This window comes from Rosa rugosa, chromosome 4 (genome assembly GCF_958449725.1).
Source record: "Rosa rugosa chromosome 4, drRosRugo1.1, whole genome shotgun sequence".
Lineage (NCBI taxonomy): Eukaryota > Viridiplantae > Streptophyta > Magnoliopsida > Rosales > Rosaceae > Rosa > Rosa rugosa.
In genome coordinates this window covers 4,091,494-4,108,165 of record NC_084823.1, presented here as the reverse complement: position 1 = coordinate 4,108,165, position 16,672 = coordinate 4,091,494, and positions in this window count along the sequence as shown.

Below are 16,672 nucleotides of genomic sequence, written 5' to 3'. Positions count from 1 at the left end.
GGTAGATAGCGGGTCCGCCGTCAATGTCATATTCAACGGTTGTTACAAGCAACTACAACGCAACAATAAACTTCTGCAAGACCACGAGCCGCTACTCAGTTTTTCCAGAGATGTAACCCAACCTTTGGGGTTAGATTATATGCGCCTATCCATTGGGACAGTCCCGTGTACGGCGGAAGAACATACTGAATTCATTGTGGTAGATTGCTTCAGCTCATACAACGCCATTATCGGTCACCTAGCTCATAACAAACTCAAATGCATCATCGTCGGGTACATGCTACTCATGAAGTTCCCAACACCTAACGGCACTAGGTCCGTCAGGGGAAGCCAATCAATTGCACGAGAATGTTACTCAACAACGGTGTCAAGGTTAAGAGGCCGCCATGAAATTTTAAAGGTAGCCAATACACCACACTTGACGGAAAAAATTGATGACCCTAGAGATGACGAGGAAAAATACTACAAAAAGCAGCCCGTCAACCCAAAAACATCGCTCCGCATTGTAAGCATCTCCGACGAGCACCTAGAGAGAACTGTGCGCATCGGAGCCCAACTCTCCCCTAAGCCAGCGGATGAACTCACCCAGTTTCTAAAAGAAAACGCCGCAGTCTTTTCATGGTCGTATGCCGACGTGCCAGGAATCTCTCCCGACATAATTCAACATAAACTCAGCATCAAGCCATCCTTTTACCCCATTAAGCAGAAGCGATGAGCATTTGACGAAGAAAGATATCGGGCTATCAGGGAAGAAGTAACCAAGTTGCGGGACATAGACTTCATCCGCCCATCCACAATGGATCTCCAATGTGGTAATGGTAAAGAAACCCAACGGGAAGTGGCGGATGTGTGTTGACTTCAAAGGTTTAAATAAGGCATGCCCTAAGGATAGTTTCCCACTACCCCGCATCGACTAGTTGGTTGACGCAACAGCAGAGCATGAGCTACTCAGCATGATGGATGACTTTTCTGGCTACAACCAGATAAAGATGCACCCTGACGACCAGGAGTGCACAACATTTGCCACCGACAAGGGTTTATATTGCTACAATGTCATGCACTTTGGCCTCAAGAATGCCGGAGCCAGGTACCAACGGTTGATGAACGCAATGTTTGCAGAACACTTGGGCAAGATCATTGAGGTATATGTCGACAACATGCTTGTAAAAAGCGTAAAAGCTGGCGGTCACGTAGCCAACCTCCGCATCATATTTGCCATACTGCTAGCAGATGGAATGCGCCTAAATCCGAAAAAGTGTTTCTTAGGCATCACCGCCAGCAAGTTCCTCGGATACATAATTAGTGAGCGAGGAATCGAGGCTAACCCCGAAAAAGTACAGGCGGTCATAAACATGAAATCTACGGAGAAAAAAGTTGAGGTACAAAGTCTGCAGGGAAAGTTAACGGCTATTTCCCGGTTCATCTCCAGGCTTACCGACAAGTGCCTACCCTTCTTCAAAGCAATGAAGCGGTCCCATTGCAAAGTGGTGGATTGGACGCCTGATTGTGAAGCAGCATTTCAGGGTCTCAAGGAATACTTGGCCTCCGTCCCGCTACTCTCAACTCCAGTACCGGGCGAAATACTATACATCTACCTAGCGGTATCCAAGTCCACCATCAGCTGTGCAATTGTCCGCAGGGAAGCATAAGAAGAATTGCCGGTATTCTACGCCGGCAGAGGCATGAATGGAGCGGAAACAAGGTACCCACCACTTGAGCAACTTGCACTAACACTCATAATGGCCGCTAGAAGGTTGTGTCAATATTTCAAAGCACATACAATCCATGTTCTCACAAATCAACCGCTAAAGCAAGTACTCCAAAGTCCGGAACACTCAAGACGCCTTAGCAAATGGGCAATAGAACTCAGTGAGTTCGACATCGAATACAAGCCAAGAACCGCCATCAGGGGACAGGCTGTTGCTGATTTCATAGCAGAGCTAACCGAACCACAGCCGGAACATACCACTGATGCAATGTCGGAGGGCAGCAGTCAGCACCCTGAAACAGCTCAAGCAAAGACACAATCACAGTGGAATCTCTATGTAGACGGTTCCGCGTTCTTCAAGGCTTGCGGCGCCGGTATCATCCTCACAGGACCAGAGGGACTTAACGTAGAGTACGCCCTCAAGTTTGACTTCAAGTCCTCCAACAATATGGCGGAATACGAGGCACTTGTCGCAGGATTACTGTTGGCCATCGATTGTGGAGCAGAAAGTGTCAACATCTTTAGTGACTCACAGCTGGTGGTCAATCAAGTCAACAATACTTTCCAAGTTAAGGACAAACAACTGGTGGCATACCTAGGGTACGCCAAGACCCTGCTCGGCAAGTTCATTTTCTTCAACATCACACAAATACCCCTAGAAAAGAACGCAAAGGCCGACTCCCTAGCACGACTGGCAACAGCTCAACCACATCAGAGTCCAACCGACACTAGGGTTGAGACCCTCGACAAGCCCAGCATTACCAAAACTTTGGCGGAAATCTACACCATCGAAGTAAGCCCAAATTGGATGGATGAGATACTAAAGTACAAACGCGACGACACTCTGCCATCAGAAAAAGTCGAAGAAAGACGACTGGTACGAAGGGCAACACATTACAACATTCAAAATGGCAAGCTCTACCGCTAAGGGTTCACACATCCCAACTTGAAGTGCTTAACGCCAGAAGAAGGAAAACAAGTCTTAACAAAGATACAAGCCGGAGAGTGCGGCAATCACTCGGGAGCTAGGTCATTAGCCAACCGCACCATGCGCCAAGGCTATTTTTGGCCGACATTAGGGGATGTCGCCAAAGAAACATCGCGATCATGTCACAAATGCCAGTAGTACGTAGACCTCCCACATGCACGGGCAGAACCGCTATCCATCATTATTACACCCTGGATCCACTCCATATGGGGGCTGGACATTGTTGGAAAATTCCCATCCGCCAAGGGTCAGTTCAAATACATAATCGTGGTCATCGATTACGACAGCAAATGGATCGAGGCTGAACCATTAACGACCATCACAACCGCTAAGGTCCAGCACTTTCTATGGAAAAATATATACTATCGCTACGGGGTTCCCGACACAATCATTACCGATAACGGAACGCAATTCAACAACGAAGAACTCATCAGTTTCACAGCCAAACTGGGCACCAAGATGCGTTTCGCTTCAGTAGCACACCCTTAGACCAATGGCCAGGTTGAATCCGCCAACAAAATCATCAAGAAGTTGCTAAAAAAGAAATTGGAAGATAAGAAAGGCTTATGGGCTGAAAAACTCCCGGAGGTTCTTTGGGCCATCCGGACAACGCCAACATTCTCCAACGGCGAAACTCCATTCTACATGATGTTTGGCACAGAGGCGGTCCTCCTCATTGAGGTAACCCAACCAACAGCTAGGATTGACGGGCATGACGCCACAACAAACGTTGCCGGCGTCAATCTCGACAAGGACCTATTGGACAAAAAACGAGACAAAGCCCACCTGCACAACTTGCAAAACAAGAAGTGGGTGTCGTGTTTTTACAACAATCGTGTAAAGGCCAGGAACCTCCAACTTGGAGATTGGGTAATGAAGGAAGTCATACCGCCACCAAAAGCGCTCCGCCCAACCTGGGAGGGACCTTATCAAATAATCGAAGTAGTAAGCCTCGACACATTCTACTTAAAAAACAAAGAAGGCGTAACATCCACCCATCCTTGGAACACTCAACATCTCCGCTACTACTACAAGTAGCGCGACAACATGGCCACGAGCATCTTCACTTAGCTAATTTTTGCAAAGTTTAGCTAAGGAAAGCTACCCCACGGGTACACATTTTTTTGTAAAATATTGGTTCCATACAGTCATCAATGAAACGAGGAATTATTCAAACCATTGTCCCACATTACAAAAAAAAAAAACATGTATATGAAGTCTGACCAAGTCAACACCTTTCGCCTACAACGCAGGCAAAAGCGATATATGTGTAATAAGCGGACCAATCTTAATTCCTTTCAAGTTTCATTGACATACAAAAAAAAAACATCCCGACACAAATCTAAAAGTTAAGACTCTCCAACCAGAGACGTTCTTACATTTCAACACAAAGCGACTATGCCGCCACAAAAAACAAAATAAAATCCCTACAGTACCGACAACTTTACTCCGGTACAGTTTCATCCACAAGCAAGGAGGAACCTGAGGCACTACCACCAAGACGACGTTTCTGCACAGGTTGGCGGACAACTTTATTCCTCTTCTCAGTCTTGCTTGTCGGCGTCGGGGTCTCAGGGTTACCGTCAGACCTCACATTATCTTCTCCAGAAGAACCACTCTCTTCGCTACCATCAGAAGAGCCTCCTTCAGAGGTACCGTCATCTTCAGATCCCTCAACATCCTCCACTTCGACATCCTCGCCAAGTGTGGACTGCGAAGGGGCTCGATCAGCCATTATCTTGTCAAAGTTCAAATAGCCGCTATCTTTGAGCTCCTTAAAGTTGGCGGTAGCACCTTGTTTACCAGCATCCGTCAGAAGTGTCTTAAACTCTGCCGACTTCTTAAAAGCATCAATCGCCTCTAAGCTCACCATCTCCTTCTCGTCCTCGGCCATCTTTGCCATTTCCTCCCTCCTGGCAGACTAGAAGTCCGCTAACTCCTTCTCCTTAGCGGATAAGGTTGTTTGGAGCTGTGCGACTGTGTCTTCCCTTTCAGTTTTCTCCCTCTTCAACGCCTCCAATTCTGATCTGAGGGCAGCAAGGGTGTTCGAGTCCTCGAGAGCTTTATCAACAGCACATTTGAACTTTTGCTTCACGTCAAGAAGCGCACAGTCAAGCTTGGCAATATCACTCGCAGTTCTGTTATGCTTCTCTTTCTCCTCAGCCAAGTCGCGTCGGGCTTGCAGAAGCTCCTGTTTAAGTCTACGCTCCTCCGACGAAGTCTGATAGAGAAAAAGATCCAGGACACCTTTCAAAATATGGTTAAACCCCGTTTCCAACCTCGAAGATGCCGCAGGCCGAGCCAATCTTGCCTCACCACCAAATCCAAGCCGCTCACACACCTTGAGCACAAAGGCTTGCTGGTTAACGGGCGTACCCTACACCAACCCAACAACAGGGTTGTCAGAAACAAACTCCTCTCCAGAACTTCCAACGCCGCCAATAGCCACACGTTGTTCCACAACCTTCAATTTTTTCGGAACATCAGGAAGAATAACGGAGGCGGTGATTTTCATTTTCTGCGGAAGGGAGGATTTCCCTTCAGGCGGACATTTGTCTGCCATATTCTTCTTCTTCTTCTCCCTCCCGACATCCTCACCCTGATCCGCCATACTCTGCTCGCCGCCGGCGGTACTATTTTTCCTCTGGGACTCCCCAGCAACAACCTCCAGGACAAGACCAGTGTCCTCAGTCTCCTCAGTCTCCCGCTCCCCCCATCCTCGACATCTTTCTCGTTACTCCCAGTTTTCTTCTTCTTCAATTTGTTCCGGTTGGAGTGCAGAGGAGCCTCCAAAACCTTTTCTTCTGACTCCTCCGTCACATCCTTACTCTTCGGGTCAACGGTCTTCCTTCGAACCTTAACGGACTCGTTAATCATGAAGTTAACATAATCCTTGATCCCGCCAAGATCAGCCATCGCCTTTTTCAGTACTGCGTCTGTCTTTTTGTTCGTGTGAATCTCCGCTACAAAAAAAAAATAAAAAATAAAAAAACAACACCCGACAAGTCAGACAGACAACCCGACAAATACAAAAAAAAAAGGAGAGCGACAAGCACCGCTTACCAGGCTCGCGAGTAAGATTCAAATGGATAAGCAAAGACCAGTGCGACAAGACACGAAGGTCAACGCAGCTTCTGTTAGTCCAGCAGTAGTGCACGCGACACACCCTCTGTTGCCCTATGTCCGTCAACTTCGGTCTCCAACCCACTGCGAAAACACAAATACATAATCAGAAAAGGACTAAATACTGTTTAGTCCTTGAGCTTTTGACCATAAAACACTTCAGTCCCTGACCTTCTAATTTCACACGTTTAGTCCCTGTACTTCAAAATTTCAGACCAATAGGTCCTTGCCGTCTAAAAGCCGCGGCGAAATGTCTATTATGCCCTTAGTTCTTTTGTTTTTAATAAATTAATTCCTTTCTCTTTTATTTATTTATTCTTTTTATTTATTATTATTATTATTTTCAAACAGAAAGAAAGAAAGGAAAAAAAAACAAAAAAAAATAAACAGAAAGAAAGAAAGGGGAAAAAAAATTCCTTTTCCAAAAAAATAAAATAATTAATTAATAATAAAAAAAACTAAGGACATAATAGACATTTCGCCGCGACTTTTAGACGGCAATGACCTATTGGTCTGAAATTTTGAAGTACAGGGACTAAACGTGTGAAATTAGAAGGTTAGGGACTGAAATGTTTTATGGTCAAAAGCTCAAGGACTAAACAGTATTTAGTCCATCAGAAAAAGACAACACATCTGCCAAAAAATGACGGTAAAGAAGCAGCAAACATAGAAAACACAGGCAAGTCAGCTCTAACCGACAACCTTTGATTGATTGAAACTTCGACGGAACCCTGAATCGCGGAGCCTTCGCCCCTGGTGGCCTTGTGTCATACTCCCCACCCTCGGTAGCGACACAAACAGATGTCCGCCAGGTTATAGAAGAATCAGGCGTATGTTCCAGAAGTCTGGGAGCGCCATGCCGACGAGTTAACCTCACAGTACCTCCACATTTCTTCCTCTCGTTATAGGTCAACTCATAAAAGAACAACACCTCCGCCACAGTTGGAAATTCACATCCCGACAGGTTCCGTAAGGCGATCAAAGCCAGTAACATTTTCCACATGTTTATGGACACCTGACCCACCGCAACGTTCAGCTCGTACAGCAGATATTGCATACACGGAAGTAGTGGCAGCTTCACGTCGTGATGAAGTATGGTCTCATGAATGGCGGGGTATCCTTTCGCCAAGTCAGTAGCCCTCTCACCTTTCTCCAACAGCCGCAACTTTACGATGCCAGGCAATCAAAATCGATCCTTCACATTTTGTATTCTCCGCCACGACATGATAGAAGACGATTCCTCCACTCCAACACCGTCACCTAGAAACCATGAAAAATACCGCAACTTCCATACTATGACGGACAACGACATGTTCCTCAGCCTCACGTGAAGCCATCGGCTGCGGAGAAATGGTTCGTAGCGGTATTATATCTACTGGTTCTTCGACGTTACTCCCTGCAGAAGCACCACGACGCAACGAGTCAATCAAACCTCTCTCCGACGAGTTAAGTGACGACACGTCAGATTCGTCGCTACTGGAGATGTCAATAACGGCCGACATGCCCCCACAAACAATCTAAACCCAGAAGTTAGCAGGCAAATTAGATCTACACCTACCCTATGCCATTAACCACAAGAACTCATTCAAGAACACAGTCACTCCAAAGTCCCAGAAAATCCAAGAAAAACCCAGAAAGGCCACAAACCCTCAGACCCTCAAACACAAAAAACCACAAACATATCTTTTCGGTACAAACGGAGCAAATGCATTCACACACAAAGGCAAACCAAAACAAGAACACAAAAACCCAAAAACATGGAACATACCTCGATTCCGCAAAAACAGAGGATGCAGAGAAACGAAAAGGCAAAACGAAGGGCGATCTCGATCTCTCTTCCTTCGCTCGAGATTTTATCATTTTCGCTTCACCAGATCTTTTCTCTTCCTCCACTCAACCAAACACTACTCTCTGGTTCGCTTTCTGTTTGTCTCTCTCTCTAGCACTCTCTCAGCAAGGAAGACGAAGAAAGCAAAAGGAACCAAAGTGAGGAAAACACCACTTTGTTTCCCCCTTAAATACAAAATTTGTCGACAAATCTCAACCGTTGCCGAAAAAGTAACCGCCCGCCATGATCATGCCACGTGCCCTCACTAACTGAGACATCGCCTCAGTAAAACCGACGCAGTCATAAATGCTGCATTTATGACGAAATGACAACGGCTGCGAAGCGACTCCTCCGCGCACATCACCCCTATCCATGGTGAACACGTGTTACCCACCCTGTCAGAAGATCATGCCAAATCTGGCCGAGCAACCCCATGGTTCACAAAATCACCGGCATAGTTGGTGCTATCCTGCTAAGTGGCCTCACCCTCCGCTAGGTAGCCTCATCCTCCGCTAAATAGCCTCATTCTCCGCTACGATTAGACAAATTAGGTGTTACCGATAATATCCGCCACAACTTAGGTGTTACCGATAATATCCTTGTTTCACCGATAAGACTTATTTTGTTTCCAACAAACTTGCAAGGCAAATATACAATCAACTCATCTACCGTCAACTACCGACTAACATGTCTCCCGACATCATTACTCCCGGGACAATTTTCATATAGCGGGACACTCCCAACCAGGGATATCCCACGTATTATTATCAATAATACACCGGCCTCAACGAGGCGGTGCAGTCAAGTTTTTCTCCTCCGGGAAAGAGTAAGGGACACCCTAACATTGCCCACGGCAACCATTGATCAGGCCGTTAGGCTCCAGACACTAAGGCACTGAAAGAGTGGGGTCGCTACTCACCGCCTCATGCTGCCAAGCAACTCCCCTCAACAAACAATCATCCGACCAAACGGAGGTCTTTCTTAGCCGGGGACTGGGGGACTCCCTAGAGGGCCTAGCAGGGGCCCACCCGAAAGGGTAAAAGTGAACGCTCAGACAAAGTCCATGGTTGACGACGCACTCGCATTGATTACGCCCGACATGTATCCTAAGGTTCCGCCTTAGTGGTGATAACTCCCCAAACCAAGAAATCCCTCATTGACTGGGGACTTAGGGGACTTGTATATACATGACATCTGCCGGCCATAATCAATACTCATACCAGACAATATCACTTTGTCGGATTATGCTGGACGATGTAACCCCCGGAAACACAGCAGCATAACCTTCACCGACAAACCAACCCCAGGCCGAAATATGTCTCAACGCGCCGACACGGGCCGAGTCACCTCTGCAGAAAGGACCAAAACTCGCCAAACTGAAGCATATCAGTCCCACATCGAAAACAAGAGTGAAGCAACTCACTATTTCACCTATAAAAGGTCCACTTCTCTCTCTTCGTTCACTACGCATTTAATAGCTATCTACCGCTATATTTGTTAATATAAGTACATCGTCTAACTTTAGCATCGGAGGAGCGAAGACTGCGAACCGCGGTCTCCCCTATTAACTCCGTTATATTTCTCTTGACAGATTAGCGGGATCTCACAAACTCTCTACATATCGGAAGATTGGACCCTCGTCCACGTTATCGGAAGCCGACATCATATGGCGGTATTCTGAACATTAACAGTGTTGATGTAGATTTCCTCTTGAATTTTCTCATTGGTCCACATCATCATGGCTGCAATATATCCTCCAAATCAAATCAAATATGGAGTAGAAACCTTCCCAAACTCGTCCCAAAAGATATTCACGGCCAAACTCTCCTTATTTGCTTAAAACAGATTTCCGGGCAGATTGATCTTCGTGTACTAAATTGGCCATAACTTCTTCTAGAAAATTGGATTGACGAACCGTAAAAAGTTCTGGAAACTAGACATCCGTAGCTTTCCAACCATATAAAGATCATAATTTTGTTAATTCTGTGCTGCTCTCAGGACTCTGTCGAAGTTGGCTGATCTGCACAGAGAAATTCCTAATTTAAAACGAATTTGACTTTGATGCGTTGTATCTTGTGTCCAATTAGAATTCCTTGCATAATCTTGATTACTTTGCCACCACATGCCTAGCACATGTCGTCCATGACATCATCTAGAAGCTTCATGATTGTCCTTGGGCTCTCCTAGTCCACCCAGGTATCCTCGTATCATCAGGACTCCTAATGCCAACATGTTTCCTAGTCCAATAAGGACTCTTGCATTTTCACCATTTCTCATCATTTCCACAAGCTTGACTCCTAAATGACTCAGGAATCCTACTTCAACTGAGATTCCTTCTCCTAGTAGGATTGAGAATGCTTCATTTCTCCATTTCTGATTCATTTCTGCGCCATTTCCTCCTTGCCTTCATTTTAGACTCAAAAGTACCTAAAACACAAAATTAAGTTAGAAATGATAAAGTTAAGAGAATAACTAAGTAAAATGTAGAGAGAAATGCACTAAAAACATAGGAAATATAAGTTCGATCAATAAGCAACCTTAAACGGTTGCAGAACCTATCTTTTATCATATTATCAATCAAATTGAGAGTTTTCTCATCTATCTCTGGTGGACTCCAGAATTCTTGTTTTAGGTTTATTGCTTGTAAACCTAGAGTTACTTTCCGACTGTGTCATTTAAAGGCTTCTGGTTTAATATTCATAAGCTTTGCATAAAATCCGCGATAATAGTAAATACTATTAACTATCAAATAATAGCAAACACTATTAACTATCAAAAAAGTTAATGGTCTGTACATCGACACAGCGCCACTCTCCATAAACCTTAGTCCTTTTTGCTTTGCTCTTAGCATCGATGGATCCCATCGACTCTAGCTCTGGCCTCCAATGGTCGATCACCACACCAGGTTTGTGCATGGTGGGCTCAAGGACGGTTTTCACTGAGGAATTATGGGGTGCTTCTCGAACACCACATATCTACAGATGGAGGATGGAGTCCTGCAATGGTTTGGGTTTTCGATCCTTCGGCTTTGACTTGGAAATTGCCTCTATCTCTTGCTCCCGGCAGTGGTTTATTTGGTTCCGATTAGATCTGATCAGGTTTTGCAGGTTGATGATGATCACCTTTTGTTCTGGGTGATGGCTATATCAAGCCGGCTCCTATGTTGTCTTCCTACTAGGGTGCAGTCTGGGCATGGTGGTTGCGATGGCGCTGTTCGGTCCGGGCGAGAGACTCGATGTGATGGCGGCGGGTCATCGTTATAATCAAGCTTGCCTATTGGGCTGACTTGCTCTCTCTGGGTCTGGGATAGGGCCTTTGGGTTTCATCTTAGGCTTCTTAGAGAGTGAGTTGGCCCTTTTGGGCTTGTTTTTATTTAAGTTTTTTTTACTTTGCCTATTTACTATATCTTTGTGTTTAATAGTTTATAGGCTTTCTTTAATAATTGAGCATGGAAACATTAAGTGAGTGGACCTAATCTATGTATCATTGCAGTGTTACCACAAACTCTTTATCTATCCCTGGTCGGTAGAGGGAGGATATATGTAATAACCAATTATGGTTCAAGCTTATTAATATATCGACATGATATTCATTAAAAAAAAAACTATTAGCTATCAAAAAAGTAAACTATATTTAAAAATATAAAAGTAAAAAGAAGAGGAATACTTGTATATATACGACCTCAGCTTTGACCAAGTCCAAACTTTTTTGATGAAGATCACATAGTTCCTCAAAGGCTTCCTAGGCCCAGAGACTCATCTGTGCCGGGGGATCATGTCAGAACGCTTCCTCCCCCTGGCCACTAAGAATAGTTGAGATTTAACTACAAACAGCGTCGGTGAGATTCGAACTTGGGTGTAGGGGTTCCACATCTAGAGGCTCTTACCAACTCAACCACCTATGGTGGTTGCCGAGTCCAAACTCCAAACTTACAAAAGAAAAATCCAAGATAATGGAAATTGTGCCATCTAGTAATGTTTAACAAGAAATATTTCATTCTAAAAAAAAAAAAAAAAATGATATATGCATCTGTGTTTGTTTTTTGTTTTTATAGTAGAAACATTGATATCATATGTGCATTACGGACTGACCGGTTGTTGCCAGTCTAATCTGTTGAATACTACGGTGATGGACCGGTTTTACTTGGGTATAGAAGGGAGGCGGCACAAATAAGACCTCTTTATGGCCTTCTGGAGAAGACAACTGCTGGAACTTGCAGCGGCGGTGGTGTTTCTTAGAGCGATTTCCTGGGCTTGGAAGTGGGTCTGGGGTTCTGGGTCTGATTCTAAGTTTTAACTAGCTGGGCCTAGTTGATGGGCTATCAAGGAGGATGCTTTGCCACCCTCACTTGTTACTTAGTGAATTGGGCAAGCCTGGCCCAAGAATTTTAGACCTATTTGGGCACGTTTGGGGCTAGCTATGGTCTTCAAGTGCCAATCTATTTGGATCATGACTTCTTCAAGAGTTGGTAATTATCTTGGATGTGATTGGTGTATTTCAAGCAGTTTATGGATAAAGAGGTGCTCCTATTTGTTGGCTAGGAAGTGGTTTTCTGTTAGTACCACAATTGCGTGATTGGCTAATGAGAGGCTAGTGAATGATTTTGCCTTAGAAGACATAGAGTTTCTTTGTTTATAAGTTCGCTAAATTTAGCGAGTTTATCATCGACTTGTAATGAGTTTGCTTAGCTTAGATTAGGGTTTCCGTATTTTCTTGCTGGCTATCTTTTTGTAAGTGCAGCTAGATTCTAGTCATTAGCAGTTTGCCGGCTATTGATTCTAATGATATCAATTTCTATTAATTTAAAAAAATTGATATGCATATGTGTTTTGATTCCAAGAAGCTATGTGTTCGAATTTTACCCACATGTGAATTGTTTTCATTCAGTTAGTTCGTACAAAATAAGTATGCATGTAAGTGAAGAGGAGGATGCTAGTAGGTTAATAATTTTACCTCAATACAAAAAGGAAAGTAACGATGAAATATGTGGCATAAATGAGAGCAAAAGGTGAAAATGCTTTTGTACAAACTCAATATATATGACTAATGTTTGTAACTTGTAAGCTATGACATGTTGATTATTTATCCAACTAGTATCATCGAGGTGATGAGTTTTAATCTCCCTAACATATCAAACTAGTGTTCGAATGAGGCAAAAAAAAAAATACTGCTTTATGTTTTCTGTACATGACTAACTAGCTACCTTGATTAAAATTCTATCCCTAAACGCAATAATGTGGTAGAGGACCTCCTTGTCATTGTACACATTACTTTTGCTTCTTTAATGGCTATTGGCCTGCCCTATTTAAAAAATGAAATCCTATACTTTTTGCAACCTTCCATGCCCCTACTAATTAATAATTATGTTTACATGTTTATTTATTTTTGTAAAAATTGCAATCTCCCTTGTACGATTCCAATTGCTGCCGTTCTGGATTCATTCATTCTCCCCTTGTTCAGATACAGAAATGACATGGGATTGAATATGGCTTGTTTTTTAGAAGCAAATAATCAACTAATTGTATTGACATTTATGTGTAGCTGCAGACGAGCTAATATCACTTAATCTTATAATTTATTTAAAAAAAAATGTGTAGAATTACAACTCTAACAAATTCTCTAAAATTTCATCTTATACGATTTTCTAAAGCTTCATTTTAGCCGATTAAAATATAGCAAGGATATAAATTAGATACCAATTTAGATTAGATACCAATTTAGATGCAGATGTTCGTCATGCGAATTGTCATTTTTAATCTCTACAAATACAAAATACTTAAGTCCTCACATTTTCTCATTTATATCTCAAATTTTATCCAAAACTAAAAAGTCATTTTGGCTAGACATTTTAGAAATACGTCTGTACTAGTGCTCTCTATTTTAGCTAATTTTGAATTTATATTATTTTTTTAAATAAAGATTAAATAGTTTAGATGTATTTATAAATTACATAAAGTAACTCAAAATGAATGTTTTAAATTATAAAGAGCCTCATTTCGCTCTCTATATTTAGAATCGAAATAGCTAAAAGTTATAATGGAGAGCCACTTATGAGTCTGGTGCAGCTGCTAAAATACATAAAAAGCTAAGCTTGCTCTCTAAAATAGCTAAGAAGAAAAAATAGAGTTTGCTAAAGATGCATCTTTAGCAATGCTAGACATTTTTGAGTCAAATTTTAGCCAAAATAGCTAAAAAGTTATTTTGGTTAGCCACTTTAGAAATATATCTGCATCAGTGCTCTCTATTTTAGCTAGTTTTCAATTTATATTATTTTTAAATGAAGAATAATTAAATAGTCTAAATGTATTTATAAATTATATAAAATAACTCAAAATGAATGTTTCAAATTATAGAGAGCCTCATCTCGCTCTCTCTATATTTAGGAGCGAGATAGCTAAAAGTTATAATAGAGAGCTAGCCACATAGGAGCTGTTGCAGCTTCTAAAATAGAAAAAAAGCTAAACATGTTCTCCAAAATTGCTAAGGAGTCAAAATTGAGAATCTGCTAAAGATGCTCTTAGAGTCGTTAATTATGAAGTATGAACAACTGAATCAGAAACACCTAAGTTGGCAGGTTCTAGGAACTTTAATTAGCATCACAAATAGTCCTCTTTGTTGAAAGTCTGGCTATTTGTGAAGGTCTTGTTAAAGTTTTTTAGGTGGAGACTATAAAAAAAAAAAAGAAAAAAAAAAAAGGGATTCAAAGATGTTTAAGTGGAAGGTGACTCTTTAGTACTCATTAGCAACATTAATGATTTTCTTTCTTCCCTTTGTTTGACAAACAAATACGAAGACATCTTTAACTTTATTCCTCTCTATCATATTTTGCGGGAGGCAAATTCATTATTGTAGACTAGCAAATGAGTCGTTTTCCCGATGTAAGTTGTTTAGAGAGCCACAATCCTCCCCCAAATGTTGTTGCTGTGTTTAATTTTGATAACCTCAGAGATGGTTGTCCAATTAATGAGCTTTTCTTTGTAAAGTAAAATTTATACAAATTAATAATATAAAGACAAGACTAAGACAACCTTTTTTTAGGTTAAGAATGATTGCAGATGAACTAAATTAGGAATTTCTTAGAACGCGCCTCACGCCCTGAAAATCTAGGAACCTTGTTGTTTTCTTCTCTCGTTCTAGCTCGGTTATACCGTGGCGCTGGCTCTGGTCTCTAGCCGCGCTTGCGCATGATGGGTGCGGCCGGACGGGATAGCTGGTTCGTGAGCGTATCCTTGACTCGGAGGCTGGGTCAGAGAGGGATTTTATTTGCCTCTCTCAGTGTAGGGAGGTAGCTGTATCTGGGGTTGGGATTGAACCGGAGTTAGATCCTTATTGGGTTAAAGTGGTGTCTTGCGGTGGTCAAATAACGGGTCAGGCTCGATGGATGGAAGAATTGAATTGCTGGGTTGACGGGTTGGTGGGATGTAGTCCAATTTCTACGGGTTCGGACATCAATAATTGTCAATAGTTTATAGTTTGAATTATTTATTTATTTTTATCTTGAAAATAATTAAACAAATATTGTATTTAAAATGATAGATTATTAATTAGAGTCTTAAGATGACGCTAATGGCTAAAATGATGTCATGTAACATGGAGTAGTAAGATCTACAACCTAGCCGTCTTTGCTAGGGTTTCTCGTTGCTTGGCTTCGACAAAACTACCAAATTGTTTCTGCATGATGATGAACAGGGGAGGCGGGAGATCCGGTAGGGGCTCGGCTTCTTGACTCGGCTCGTGTTTCTCTTGGGCAGGCGGGTCTTGCAGCGTTGCAGGTTGATCAGTGGTTTCTGGTGGGTAGGATACTCGGCCCCATGGCAAAGTATCCAGGGTTCAAGGGAACTATCTCAACCATTTGGAGGATCAAGAATGGCTTATTGATCCAGGAAGTAGGGGATCGATTTGTCTTTCAATTCGATCGTGAGGCTGAACGAAATAAGGTCATGCATGGAGGGCCATGGTTTTACAGAAACACTATGTTGGTTCTGGGGGTGTATGATGGGGTTGGATCGGTGGCTGAGATCCCATTGAACCTGGTGGAGACATGGGTGGCAGTTAAAGGACTGCCGGTGGTTTGCGTAACAAGGCGGTTTTGAACCTGATTCGATCTACTATAGGTCGGGTTATAAAACTCGACAACACCGCTTTGTTCCAGAAGGAAGAAGAACAAAAGGATCCATCTGGTCCTTGATGTCTGGAGACCGGTTAGGGTTTGGAGAATTGTTGAGTTCTCACCGGTCGTGATACCGGAATTATCCTTCATATATGAGAAGGTCAAGGGCTTTTGCCGGGGATGTGGTTTATTTGAGCATGGGGAGGTAGGCTGTGATGGTTTTCTGCTAAAGGAGAAAGATGATCTTATGGCGCAGATGCAGTGGCGGTTATGGCGGGGGTGTCTCTGGCTGATGACACTCATCGAACTGAAGTGGCTCCGAAGCAGAATGATTTGGTAGAGATTCCTTTGCTTGAGTCAGATTCGATTGGGATTTAAGGTGCTTTGCTTGTGATGGAGAAAGTCGGGTCATCGCCACCGCTGTCGGCGCTAGAAGCAAGTGAACACTAGGCAAATTTCTTTGCAGGATTCAATCTGTCATCTTTCTTGGAAAGTTGGGCAAGAGGACTGAAGCATGCAGGTCAGACGGGTAGGGGCAGCATGCTCCCTTTGGCGGTTCTCAAATCCACTAGGGCAGAGGGTCGGGGTAAGACTATAATCTTGGAAACTGGCCCTAGTGCAGTAGTGAGGATGAAAAGAAAACCGGTGGAGATGCTGGAACGTGTGGGGAAGAGGTATGGTTCCAAATCGGAACCCTTACTTCAGGTAGATGATGGCATGCAGCTTGTCTTATAGCATAAGCATGGCAAATTGGTGGTTTCACCACGTAAGAAGAAACTTGGCAGACCTAAAGGCAGCAAGAACATGCCTAAGTGTGCTAGGGACCTTGCGAATGACATGTAGGGGAGGAAAGCTAAGAAGTGGAGGTTGCGTGAGAGTGACAAATATATCCAAACTCCTGTGGAGGAGGAGATG